At 34.3% G+C, this 14610-nt stretch overlaps 1 long non-coding RNA gene and 1 pseudogene across 2 annotated transcripts in view; one reads left to right on the top strand and one right to left on the bottom strand.

The window, feature by feature from the left end:
* LOC148285633 (uncharacterized) overlaps nucleotides 1–14610 on the bottom strand; it is a 198124-nt gene that overhangs the window by 134540 nt on the left and 48974 nt on the right. The gene's annotated exons all lie outside the window — the stretch shown is intronic.
* Nucleotides 11274–13269, top strand: LOC148285634 (glucose transporter type 1 pseudogene; annotated as a pseudogene). The gene has a single exon (XR_015825410.1). The product of XR_015825410.1 is annotated as a glucose transporter type 1 pseudogene (transcript).

Raw genomic sequence — 14610 nt, 5'->3', positions numbered from 1 at the left:
CTCCTGCTCACTGCCAATAATCAACTGAATTAACGGATTTCTTCTATTGTTTTTGTCCCTAACACCACAAAACAGCGTCTCTGTCTTCATTATTATAAGTTTTATTGTCGTGCTCTTATACACTAAAACAGATTTATTGTGGTATTGGCATCACTTTCATTTGTATAATTCGGCAGTCAGATGGCAGAAGGACCATCTGTAATTTTCAAAAATGATCTAAGAAATAAGATTAAATTTTTTGACTTTAATCCAAAAACTAAAAAATTTAGTTTATTTTTTCAATAACAAATTACCATTTTAAATTATGTTTTTTTTTTTAAATTTTATTTTTTGTGTCTTTACTGAAATATTTATTAAAACTCTTGACAACAATAAACCGAAAAAATTGCTGATGGTCCCTTCTGCCATTTGACTACCGAATTATTCTTGGCATAGCAAGGATAAATATTTTTTGTCCTATTATTAATCCAGCATATTTATACCCATTTCACTTTCCAAATCCGACATGAAAATATTCATTTGAAGATAACAAAAAATAAAACTTCATCATTTTAATAAAAAAGAGAGATATATCAAGATTTGCATCCTATGTAGACTCGTGTTGCACTACAGCCACACAAGAGTTAAGAGTCCCCCCACTAGAATAACCTATTCGAAGGACTCTACAGGTACATTGTTTTCTTATTTTCTTCTTTTTCTCTCAGAATAATAAAGTGGAGACCATGGGCAAACAAAGAAGTGTTGGAAGGCCACAGAAAAGATGGGTTGGTGACATCGCCACTATTGCCGGTAAAACATGGATGATGAAAGCGGGTAAAATGAAGGAATTGAGACATTTGGAAGAGGCCTTTATCCAGCAGTGGAGAGAATAAGCCTGAAGAAGAAGATTAGAAAGAAATATTAAATAACAAAGATTAGAAAGAAATATTAAATAACTCAACATTTCAGCCTGGAAAAGTTAAACTCCTCTGTACAGAGCACAAACATTTTTTCGCAAACTCAGGACGTGACTTTTATGCAAAATATATTGTATAATGTATATTACACAAATTTAGTTTTCCAAACATTCGTTATTAAAATTTCAACGAATTTCGTGCAATAATCTGCTTGCTGATATTGCTTATAATATGAACCTACTGTAATAAAAATATTTATCGCCATCATCATCATCATCATTCCCTCGCCGCAACTAATGGTGCATAGGGCACTGCATTGGTACACCAATCGTAGCGTATCTTGAACACTTTTATTACAGGAAGGTAAGATTATCAGTCTTTTGCTTCAGGTAACCAGTCCAGGGACTATGAAATATTCTACTGTAAAAACACCCTTTTAAATAAATGTTTCAGCAAGCAAGCAAACACAATATCTTATGGAGCAGAAATTCTTTTTTTGAATGACTAAAACCTTTACCATTTTGTTTTACTTTTTATGCTAATTTTTAAATTTGAAAGAAAACGGACGCAACACCAATATTTATTAATTTTAGAATTTATCATCATTATTCCCTCTCCGCGCCTAATGGTGCATACGGCACTGCATTGCTATATAAACCGCAGCGTATTTTGACCATTTTTGTTAAATGAAGGTAAGATGATGTCTTGCGTTTTAGGAGCCAGTCCAGGGACTATGAAATACTCTAGTATAAAAACACTTTTTTAAATAAATATTTCATGTCAACAATGTCGGGAATCGAACCCGGGACTTCTTGCATGGTAGGCAAATGCGCTTACCACTACACCACGAGGCCGACAATAAAATTAATAATGTCTCATTTTCATCATTATTCCCCTAACCGCACCCAGCGGTACGTGGGGCAGTGCATTGGTACTCTAATGAGGAAGTTCAGTGCGACGGGAAATTAGATATAAAAAATGTTTTCTTACGCGCGGTAAAAATAAGAGCATTTGATTGTAGGTATTAACCACTTTGAACGACGTCACCGGTTTTCCGAACCAATGACAGAGTTGTAGATTCCAGGTTACCGGGAAGTCACTCACGAATCAGAACAACACACTGAAGAGAACTTGTGACGTCACGGACGGAGGAACTATAAAATCACAAAACTGTAAAAAAAAGTATTGCGCTGATAATACGATATAAAATAATTGTTTTAGTTTGATGGTCTACTATTTTTTTTTTAAACACTAAACTTCCTCATTACAGCGTATCGTGATCGTTTGATACATAAAGGCAAGATGATCAATCCCACACGTCATATCTATTCAACAAACATTTGGACTAGCTGAAAACATTATTATTTTTGTAAAGTACATTTTTTTCTTTGTCACTGTACTGTATCACGATGATGACATATACAAACACTCGTACCTAGTTGTAATATACATAATAAACATGTCGTGCCTGTGTTAAGTATGTACATAGATGTATCAACAAAATACATCATTATAAAATGAAGTCTGTTTTCAGTTGTTGGAAATGATACATTATGTCGCTTCGTGCCTTGTACACCACTCAAAATATTCCAAATATGTATGACAAATGTATGTTATAATGACTCAATACATCATTTAACCTTGTAGGCATTATTTTTCACCTATGCATATATACAGCTACATACATATATACAGCTAGTACATATTATTAAGTACTTAACTAACATACTTATTGGGCCTTGCTCATAAACTTGATAAAAAGTTACGCCTATGCATAGTGGTAGAATACAGATGAGAATATCATCCTTATTCTACCATTATAATATAAGAATACGGATGGGAATATCATCCTTATTCTACCACTATAATTAGGATAGTATTCCTATCTGTATTCTGCCATTATGCTTAGGCGTAACTCTGTACCAGGTTTATTAGTAAGGCCTGTTATGGTTTATTTATATCGAGTACTTATTTACATTTAGCCTCTTGCGATAGACACTTATTTGCTACGACAGACTTCAAGGCACCATTAACTCTGTTACCGGCACTAACCCTCCTTTCAATATCCTCTTCCATATTTCCATCTCTAGTATAGTAACATACTACCCAGATATACAAATTCTTCGACCTGTTTCAAACTATCTCCATTTACTACAATCTTACATTCAGTCATAGTTACATTTCTTTCAAAGACCATGACGTTCGACTTTTGCACATTCATTATCAAATCACTCTCCTTGCACACTTCGTAAACCTTAGTAACCGAGGATTGCAGTTCCTCTTCGCTGTCATAATGGAGTTCTGGTACCAACCCTAATGTATGGAAGCGAAGCATGGAGTTGGAAAAAAAGGGACGAAAGTGGACTGAATGCTGTTGAAATGCGATCCCTCAGGCGAATGTGCGGAAAAACAATGTATGATAGGTGCCCTAATGTCGAAATTAGAGCAGAATGCAAGGCTGAGTTAAGCATTATCGACAAAATTAAGAAAGGTCTTTTGCGATGGTTCGGTCATGTGGAGCGAATGAATGATGAAAAAACGGCTAAAAAGATTTATGATGCGAATGTGTCTGGTTGTAGAAGTCGAGGAAGGCCGAGAAAGACATGGCATGATCAAGTACAACAAATTCTTGAAAGTGGTCATGTGAAAAGTCGGAATAATCGACGTGCGTGCATGAGAAGATGTATGAATGTGAAGGAAGCAAAGGAAGTGTGCCAGGACAGAGTGGTGTGGCGTTCTATCCTCTCTGCCTACCCCTCTGGGGAAATGGCGTGATGGTTAGTTAGTTAGTTAGTTAGTTATTTACATTTACCTATCAGGCTCAAGAGAAAGACTAATGCTGAAAATCTAGCTTTTAGAACGTAGTTTTTTATAATGATTTTTTTGTGTTTTTTTTTTCATTTTGACAAATTATCATATTTTCACATTTGACACATTTTCGATGCACATGGGAATACATATTTTCTTTTTTTTCCAATAAGAGTTTTAATATGTTATAGAATTTAAGAGATAAGATTATGTACATATATTAGAACCTAACTATAAGCACCTGCTGACGAACTGCATTTTATGTAGTTCAGTAGGACTTGATAATTTATATTTTAATTCTTGTATGTTTTTGATAAAAAAATTAGTTACACATTACGTATAATTCGCTTTCTGTGACGTTATTGCACATAATAGCGATTTGTCGTTTATTTATTTGATTGAATTAGGAAGTTTTAATATCCATGTTGACAATACTTTTTTTAAATAATTTTAATGGTGTGTCACCTTACCGGTATTTTGCCAGTGTTAACAATCATCATTATCATTCCCTTTTCGCACCTAATGGTGCATAGGGCACTGCATTGGTACACCAATCACAGTGTGGTTTTTTTTTTACATGGAGGTAAGCTGATCAGTCTTACGCTTCTGGCACCAGTCCAGGGATCACAAAATATTCTAGTGTAAAAACACCTTTTTTATATATATATTTCATGTCAACCATGTCAGGAATCGAACCCGAGACCTCTTGCATGGTAGGCATACGCGCTGATTACTACACCGTGAGGCCGACAGCAATATAACGTTAACAATACTAGAGCCAATTTAAAAAATCCACTATTAATTTTAGAACATATTATAATAAACAATATAGAAGGAGAGAGTTTACATAATCGTATGTGTGCGACGTTTCTGTTTATGTGTGCGAACGTGCGTATGTGAATGTGTGTGTATATGTGAATGTTAGGGTGAGGGTGCGTGTGTGGGTGCGTAACTTTAAAAAATGTATTTATTGGGGAAAGGGTAAACAAGAAGACCTGGTAAAAAGTTTGAATGTTTAAAAATATGTCAAAACGGTAAAATTCCAACTATCCGGATTAATGAGTGCCAGATGTTATTCTGATACGCAGAAAACTGGATAAACCATTTACTAAAAGTAATGTTTTGAAATAAATTGCAATATTTTTTCAAAGAACGCATTATTATTATTAAAAGAATAACCTCAATAATTTATTATTTATCATCTCATCAATTTTATTGGTGTGCGAGTGCCTGATCGATTTACCCGATGTAATACTCTGTTCTATTGCGGTCCTTCATCGACCAATTACAGCGCAAATTCACCAGTAGTACGTGTGTAGTAAACGTAGAACACGAGTCTTGTGAATTATAAAAATCAATGTATTTGTTCCATATCAAATAGAAATTAATGTTCTGTTTATACATGGTGTTTTTTAAACCCTGTCACATCTGAAACCATGATGATCAGTATGGGCAAGAAGACATATTAGCATATTTAAAAAAATATTTAGAACAAGGATTTTTTATATAAATAAAATATTTAAAAAAACAAATGGTTGCTTACTTCTGCAAGGGAGAGAAGTGAGAGGAGCGCGGCGCAGTATCAGACTCCCCCTCCCCCTTCCTTGTTACTCCCCTGCAGAAATAAGCAACCATTTGCTTTTTTTATATTTTATTTTTTAAAATTTTATTCGTTCTAAAAAAAAAAATTAATGTGCCAACATGTCTTCTTGCTGATAGTAATCATCGTGGTTTCGGGTGTGACAGGGTTTAATGAACACCCTATGTATTATAATATTATCATTTATAATATTATCGCTTAGATCAGCTACGTCTACGGCGAGAGGAAAAGTTATTATACCTCTACGCAAACAGCGCACTAAATTTGGTGAACGCGCATTTGCGGTCGCAGGCCCTATGGCATGGAATGCTCTCCCAGCAGAGGTGCGAGGCTGTGAAAGTAAAGTGATGTTTCGGAAAAAACTTAAAACCCACTTGTTCTCTAAATCATTTGAATAAATCCGTAGCACGTGACAACAAAATAAATTATTTTAATTAAATTACAAATTTAAAAGCTTCAATTAAATTAACTTAACAATAGAATCACCATGTAAAGCGCCCTTGAGGTATTTTATTACGAAAATGGCGCTATATAAGTTATCCATAATTAATTAATTAATTATGAACCTAGCTGCTTTAAACATTTAAACTGTATTTTGTTCACATGTTTGTGATTTATTTGTTAATCTATTTTTTTTTAATGTCTTATGCAAATTTTCCTCTTTTACAGCTTATTTTTATTTTTCTATACTAACTATATTTCTAAACAATGTTCTATCTTTTATTTTTTAATTATATTTATGCGGTTTAAATACTCATGTTTAACTTTTATGTTAGTAAATGCCTTATGGGCGTGAAAAATAATTAAATTCAAAAATATTTGTTTGATTAAATAAAAAAATATTTGTTGGATAAAAATAAAATACTTAAACTCATTAAAATAGCATTATATCAACTCATTAGTTACCCCGAAATTTTATTGAAAATGATCCTTAAGATTTTGTTTTGTATAAATACATTGAACTCCTTAATAAAGATACCAGTCTCGAAGATGTCGCGAGAGCGATGAAACCGGTCACTGGATATTGCAAATTTGTGGATTAAATCGATTAAATCATATTGGTAAATAATATTTTGTTCAAATTATCAGGTAATTCATATATTTTCCCACGTAGATTAAATAAGTACATAGATATGGGATTAAAGTGTTACTCCCGTATCAATGTATTTATATATTTCAGATAACCTCTGATTTATTTTAAAAGCGTTGTTTTTAATGTGTTTGTGTCCAAGCGGATAAAAAATACTCGTATAGTTCTGTGTGATAAATAGAAACAGATTACTGGGCTGCTACTTTAAACGCTTGTCCATCAAGTGCACTGTATTCGGAATTCCCTGTTTTAACAATAAATCGACTTTTCAGTAAAAAAAATATATTTGCATTAACACCCAAAAACATACACATAAACATACACGTTTCATTCACACCACACCAGAGCTATTGTAAACAAGTCTCTTTGTTCCCAAACTAAAGACAACTTGGCCTAGCGCAGCGCTACCACTGCTGTAGTCGATTAAAATTACACAATAATTTACCTTCACCAATAAAAACAAGTCTCTTCGTCAGGGTACTAACTATACTAACATGCAATTCTTACTACACACCTTTACCATAGCAGTAGTTGCACAAAAACATAAAACCAACGAGCCAACAATACACATGCCGTATCGGCCATCACGAACGTACACTGCTTAAAATTTAAAAATATGTTTTATTTTTGTGAGGAAGGGAGAAGAATAAGTTTACTAGGTAAAGGTGACCATTAGTATAATAATAGTGGGCCATACTGGAAAGTTTTTGATTATATTGATTGAAGGGACATTATTTTTTAAAGCTTTCCTAATTTGAAATGTTTCCATATTATTTGCTGTTAACCCTTTATTTATTGTAAGTAAGATATTAACTCCTGCATCTTTATTTAAGTCAGGAATAAAATTGATTCGGTGATTTGCCAATTTGGAGAGGTCATTATTGTGAAGACACCTCGTGAAGTCTTTAACACGAATATAAAAAAAATATTCTTCTAACGTAAACTGAAGGACAAGAATCGCATTTTAATTGGTTAACGCCCGATTAAACTGTTTTTATCTTACTATTAATTATATTTGAAGAAAGCAGTTCTGATGATATTACGGGGGTCATTCAAAGACTACTAATTCTATTATTTTTTTTTAAAAATAAAGTTAGCCAAGGGAATTTTTTTAATTTGGCGCGATTCCTCAAATCTTCTGCCACAATTTTATTGCAGTTGTAACTTCAACTACGTCAACAGGTGGACGCACTGCAGTTGCTTGCAAAGTAATCGACATATATATTTGTATTAAACAGCGTTCTGAGTTTTGATTTTTGAATGCAGAAGATGTAACGCTCATTCGCATTCACGAAAGACTGAAATATGTGTACGGTTACGCAACAGTGCATGTCAGCACTGTTAGATAAAGAGATTGTCGTTGTAACGAAGCTGGAGGAAAAATACCAAAAAGACAAAAAAATAAGGCAGGCCGTTGACTGCAGTGACTCCACGCAACATTTAGCGAGTCGATGAAGTCATTCGTGTTGACCGTCGGATAACTACAGATAAATTGTATCGCATTCTCTTCCTTAGTAAAGACAGTGCAATGACGATCGTTCGACAACTAGAGAACTAAAGATTTTGTGCTTTTTACCACGATGGAAAATATGCTCTTGTTAAAAGATGGGCCAAAACTGTGGAAATTGACACAGATTATATATCAAAAAGTGGCAAATTAATCTTCGATAGTATGGTTTTCAACCTATGCAATTGCATTTTAATTTCCTGACAATTAAAAGGAGAAAAAAAAGGCGGCATTGGTTTTTGACTTACCACCGTAGGAAAAAAAATGGATTTGTTAGATTAGACGATTAGAGAATATGTTTAGTATTTACATAAAGAGTGCCTCTCCATTTATTATAATTAATAATATTATTATATTATCATTACTTTTAACGTAATATTAAGTTATCATTGTGATTAACCTACAATAATGTTTTCTCTACCGTTAGCCATCATTTTTGTAATCTGAACGGCACGTGATAAAAAATATTAGACGTTCAATTTTGCACACTCATTAATCAATATTACTCATGTTTATTATGCAAATATGAAATTATATATCTTTTTCCAAAAACATTAGTTTTCTCATGATTTAAATATTCGTAATTATTTATTTACTAATTTCCTTATAAGTAGTTTTTTACACATTTTTTGAGATATAAGTCCCAACTCCATGATACAAAAAAAGATAATGCAGGTACGCAGTATATAGTTAGCTTGTGGTGCTTAGAGCACAGACAATAAAAGAAAGAATATATAAAGTATCAACATCAAACCCTCGTCCACACTCTCAACCCATGAGCTAAGAAACTGAGTTGATAATTTGAAATTCCCACTGTTTTAAACTAATTCAGGATTCAGGATTCTCAGGATAGACGTGTGTGGCGGTCCATCCTCACAAAAATGGCGTGATCGTTGTTAATATACCGCCGTGTTTGTGTAAAAATCACCTTAAAGACGCTTCACACTGCTATATTTAAATTTATATTTAAATCGATTTTTGGTTCCGTGGCTAGTGTTGCAGACTCGCGGATCAGACGTCCGAGGTTCGATCCCCACTCTACCCCAATTTGATTTCCATTTTCTAATAGTACGTTGATTACAACTCGTTGAAAATGGCACCGATATTGTCATTTTTGTGTAAATCAAAAGAAAGCAAATATTATTGTTTTCTAAAAAAAAAAATTAAAAAATTTTCTTACTAAGCTAACACTAAATATTAAAATGTATTGAGGTATGACATACGTTTTTTTAGTTTTGTATTGTATTTTATAGAACCGTCAGCAGTAAGCTTGTTATTTGAGATGATCCGATACGCGTCACGGATCGTGTATCGCGCATATCGTGCGTCGTGGTTGACTGCATATAAATTATTATGAATTCACAATTTGTAGGGTAAAATGACCAATTATTGGCAGTTCAAAGTGATAATGATAGTTGCAGTAGACCACATAACGCTTAAAAATACAATGCAAATGGATTTGAAGTGTTATGTGTTAGTGTTATGCATGCATTATGAAATGCCTTGCTATTTTTAATAGTTTTGATAAGATTCGTCGATTAAAAAAACTCGAAATTTTCGTAAAAAAACTCTACCTGTATGTATAATAATAATAATTCAATAAGCTCTATTACTTATTGACAATATTTTGAGATTGTCCAAATTTTTGGAGAAAAAAACTTAATTCAACTCCCTAGGAAGCTGAAAATATTAACCTGGTCCATGAAGAAGTATAAAAAATGAAAAATAAACATTTTAGGCGTTGCCTAGTGGGTAGGTAATATAATTCAATCAAATGAATCTCACCCGCATAAATAAAGGTTTTAGCTCTTTAACTTCAAAAACATCAACAGATGAAAGAATTTAAGGAATAAAGATGTTCAAATATGGCGAATGTTACACGTTACACAGTGTGCAATGTGGCCACATAAACCAGCCAATGACAGGACATAAGCCCTGTAGATGCCTAAACTTCTATATTACCTTCACTAAAATGTTCTTCATCTCTGTTGTATCATGTAAATATTATTTATTGTTTCAGCATTTACTTAATTTGCGGAATAAAATTTAAAATTTGTTACAATTAAAACATCGTATTTTTACGCCACACACGAGTTTAGGATTAATTATAACATTTTTTTTGGGTAACCATAATTACCCATCATCTGTTGTAAATATAAACTAACAGAAGTTAATATTTAAGTTAACTAATGTGTTTTTTTTTCCTTCTTTTATTCATGAAACACACTACAATTATATAATTTTAGAGTATACAAAATTAAACTTAATACCAATGGACCAGTGAAGTTTCCATATTTTAGTTTATAATACATTTAACAACAATATTTTGAGTTTGTCCAAATTTTTGTAGACAAGGACTGGATTCAACTCCCTGAGGAGGTGTTATATTAACATATTACAACAGAGATGAAGAACATTTAAGAGAAGGTAATATAGAAGTCTAGGCATCTACAGGGCTTATGACCTGTCAATAAAAAGTCAAGAAAACAATATTATGAAGTGCATTATTTTTTTGGCATTTACTTTAGTGACATGGTGCTTTTTTAAAAAACACAACAGTGTTAACTGTTAACTTCGAAAATACAAATATATAATGACCCAGAAGCCAGAAACCAACAGTACTCTTAGTCAGCAGTGGTATAAATAGATTTTACCTATTAAATAATCACGCAAAAACTCTATCTATCGCTGTCTTTTCATTTTGGTAAATAAAGTATGAAGAGTACATAAGAAATTTACGAATATACAATAAAAAGGGATTTTTTTTTATTTCTTTGTCTTGAAGCGGTACATTTTACGCACCATCCATTCATATCTTACCATCCATCCATATTTTGTAACTAATTCGTTTCGTAAATTCATTGGTATCATATGAGCGAGAACAAGAGCGAAATATGTCTTTAGTGAGATGGATATATGAGAAACGAACGACTTACGAAACGAAATTGTGACAGAATAAAGGCTCTTGATTCTCAACGCTACGCTGCGCTGGGCAAAATTATAATTATTTACGCAGAAATCATTACATTTATTGTAAGTTCAATAGTGCCATATGCTACAAGTAACCAGAAAAATATTTTTTTTTTGTGTTCGTTTTTATCAATATTATTTTATGTGACGTGACGTGACGCGACACGCGACGCGTCAGGCGGTTTGAGCGTAACCGCGAGGTTATTATTGATCGTTTGGTTTTGCCAAGTCAGTAATAAAAGGATGGGAAATTGTCTGGATTGGGCAATTTCACCCTATATAGTGGATTAATTCATGTTTGTGCGAACTGGTATCTTTATTCGGCATTGCACTTACTAACTGGCCTACTGTACACATTGCCCACACATATTTAGCGACTACGTACTGATAGCAGCCGGTTCACAACACAACAGCGAGTCGTGAGGGGCCGTCAGTCGCCTCGTGGCTGCCCGTCCGGTTTGTAGTGTTCGCGCCGTATCTCGCTCTTCCCACGCGCCGGTCTTTATCTGTGTTTATGAACACCGAAATGCCGCGAAAATTGCGCAACGTCTGTTGACAAGACACTCGCGATTACAATAGTTACGAAAAAGTGACAACATGGCGCGAATCGGAGAAGTTACCGGCAGCTTGGCGTATGCCTTGTTTACAGCTGTTCTCGGCATGCTGCAGTTCGGTTACCATACAGGTGTCATCAATGCGCCGCAAACGGAGATAGAAAGTTTCATCAACCAATCCTACCCGGGACCGAATGGAGCCGGCACGGGTCAACAGACGGCCCAAACATTGTTCTCGTTGGCCGTGGCTCTATTCGCTGTGGGAGGAATGATCGGCAGTGTCAGCGGGGGGTGGGTCGCCAGCAAGAAAGGGAGAAGAGGCGCTCTTCTCATCGCTTCTTCCCTCGGAGTATTGGGGTCCGTGTTCATGGGCATCTCTAAGGTATCCAACTCCTTCGAGCTTCTCGCGATCGGACGTCTGATAGTGGGACTTAACTGCGGCCTCGCTACGTCCGTAGTTCCAATGTTTGTTTCTGAAATCGCTCCTGTCAACATTCGCGGCGCTATGGGAACTGTCAATCAGTTAGCGGTAACCTTCGGCTTGGTCGTCAGCCAGATTCTCGGAATCGACGTTATCCTGGGTACTCATTCGGGGTGGCCATGGCTATTAGCGATCGCGGTTATTCCCTCCGCGCTGCAAGTATTGCTTCTCATAGGATGTCCAGAATCACCGAGATATCTGCTCATTACGAAACGAGACGAAGAATCCGCGCGTAATGTTCTGATGAAGTTGAGAGGTAGGGTAGATATTGACAGTGATATTGAAGAAATGCACGCTGAAGATCGTTCGGAGAGATCCGAGGCCGCTGTGTCATTGATGGAGATATTCAAATCCAAATCTCTGAGGATTCCGATGATTATAGGAATTATGATGCACCTTTCTCAACAATTCAGCGGCATAAACGGAGTTTTTTACTACTCCACTTCACTATTTGAGTCCGCTGGATGGGAATCGGAAGTAGCGAAGAAGGCTACTATCGGTATCGGAGGCACTATGTTCGTCATGACGTTGGTAACCGTGCCCATAATGGACATAGCCGGAAGAAGAACTTTGCACCTTTGGGGTTTAGGAGGAATGTTCGTTTCTTCCATTCTCATGACAGTGGCATTGTACACCAACGAAACAGTTGCGGTTATGAGAACTTTCTCTATTATTTTTACTTTCATGTATTGCGCATTCTTCGGGTTAGGACCCGGATCCATTCCCTGGATGATCATGGCAGAGTTGTTCTCTCAAGGTCCCAGACCAAACGCGATGGCATTTGGCGCTCTCGTCAACTGGCTGGCGAACTTTATAATAGGATTGATATTCCCCGTAATAAACTCGGGCCTGAAGAACGCTTCATTCGTGCCGTTCACGGTTTTGATCGCGGTTTTCTGGGTATTCACTTACTTCAAGCTTCCCGAAACTAAAAACAAGACAATTGAAGAAATATCCCTGCTCTTCAAACGATGATATTCCTGAATATATATAAGTCAAGTTAGTGTGGTGTGGCGGTTTGTGACAAGATAATGTTTTATTGACATATTGTACATTGCGGTCACGAGTTACGAAATGTTATTTATTCCAACAACAATGACGTTCAAATCAGTATTTGCATAATCGAGAAACTCGATTTCTGAGATGCCATTTTAAACATGTTTTCTTCGTCGTATCTATTATAATATTATACTTTGTACTTATTGTTTTTTTTTGTGAACGGATATTATTGAAAAAAGTTGATATTTACTGAAAAACAAGTTAATAATGTGATTGTGTATTACAAATCATTCCATCTCTTTACCTACATTGGTGAAATATTCCTAAGTAAACATACTTTTATATTAATAAAGTATTTTTAAAATATTTTTTTCATTAAATATATTTAAGTGTTTTAGTTACCCTTCCCTTAAAAAAATATTTTGTTTTTGCTTTACGTATTTCTAGAATCATAAATCAATTAAGCGCTGTTACCGATTTTCAATTATGCAATAAAAATGTATTGATTAGCTTTTAGCAATCAATAGACCATGCATAATATATTTCAGAATTGCATACATTAATAGCACATGCAACATGCAGTTTGATAAAGGTAATATGTATTCAATAATAAACGATCGTTATAGTTCTATACATATAATGTATGCTTAGGTACGTAGGCTAAAATACTAAAATATTTCGACAGTAAAGCATTATAATATATGAAACAGCATAACAATAAATAATGGGTAAACGTTTACCAAACCCGTGTGATAATCTTAATTCTAAATAAATCTAAAAATAAATGTACACTTATTACTTAAAAATATAACTTATATACAGATATACGTATTACAATAATTTTGAAAATCGTTTTGCCTTCGTAGAACATAAATATTTTTTGATAACCATAGAACTAACTATGGTTTTCATTCCTCTATGCCCAGAATTCTTAGGTCTGCCAACAAACATACCTGTCTTGATTTATTTGATAACAAGTTGTCTTCTTTCATACGAACACTGAATCAAATTTAATTATAAACACCTCTCTCCCGCTTCCACTCCCACCAAGTCTACTATATACCATTGCGTCTTTCTACATTATTTTATAATCATTTTCTTTGTATACATTATTATCATCATTCCCTTTCCGCACCTAATGGTGTACAGGGCACTGCATTGTTACACCAATCTCAGCGTATCTGGATCATTTTTGTTACACAAGTGTAAGATATCAGTCTCACGCTTCAGGTAACAGTTCAGAGGCTATTTTTATAACTTTAAAAAAAATGCATCACAACAGGCCAGGAAGCCAAGTTCAATTACAGGCCAGGAAGTCCAACGTCAATACAAAATATGTTTTAATTTATACAAAATATTTTCAGGGTTTTTATCATAGTTCTAAAAAAAACATTAGTCCTTAAATTGATTTTTTAAAGGCGTGTATTACAAGAGGAAATTAGAAAACATCCCATTATCATCGTTTGATTCATATAAAACTGTTGTTACGATCCTCTAATAGCCTCTTAGAATGTATTTTAATCCGACAACATCGCTTATAACCGGGATCATTGTCACCATGACATAAATCTAAATTAGTATCAATTAAAATACTTGTCTTGTATTCCGTAGAAAAACATCGTAAAAAATCTGATATATTTAATTACAACATTGAAATAAATTTTATTATTCTACCAAAAACATAATGTTTTGGGTTTTACATTGA

This window comes from Micrasema longulum, unplaced genomic scaffold (assembly GCF_059751315.1).
Source record: "Micrasema longulum isolate JH-2025_06_02 unplaced genomic scaffold, ASM5975131v1 h1tg000019l, whole genome shotgun sequence".
Lineage (NCBI taxonomy): Eukaryota > Metazoa > Arthropoda > Insecta > Trichoptera > Brachycentridae > Micrasema > Micrasema longulum.
Note: the sequence above shows the minus strand (reverse complement) of the source record. Positions and strands in the feature narration are given on the sequence as shown.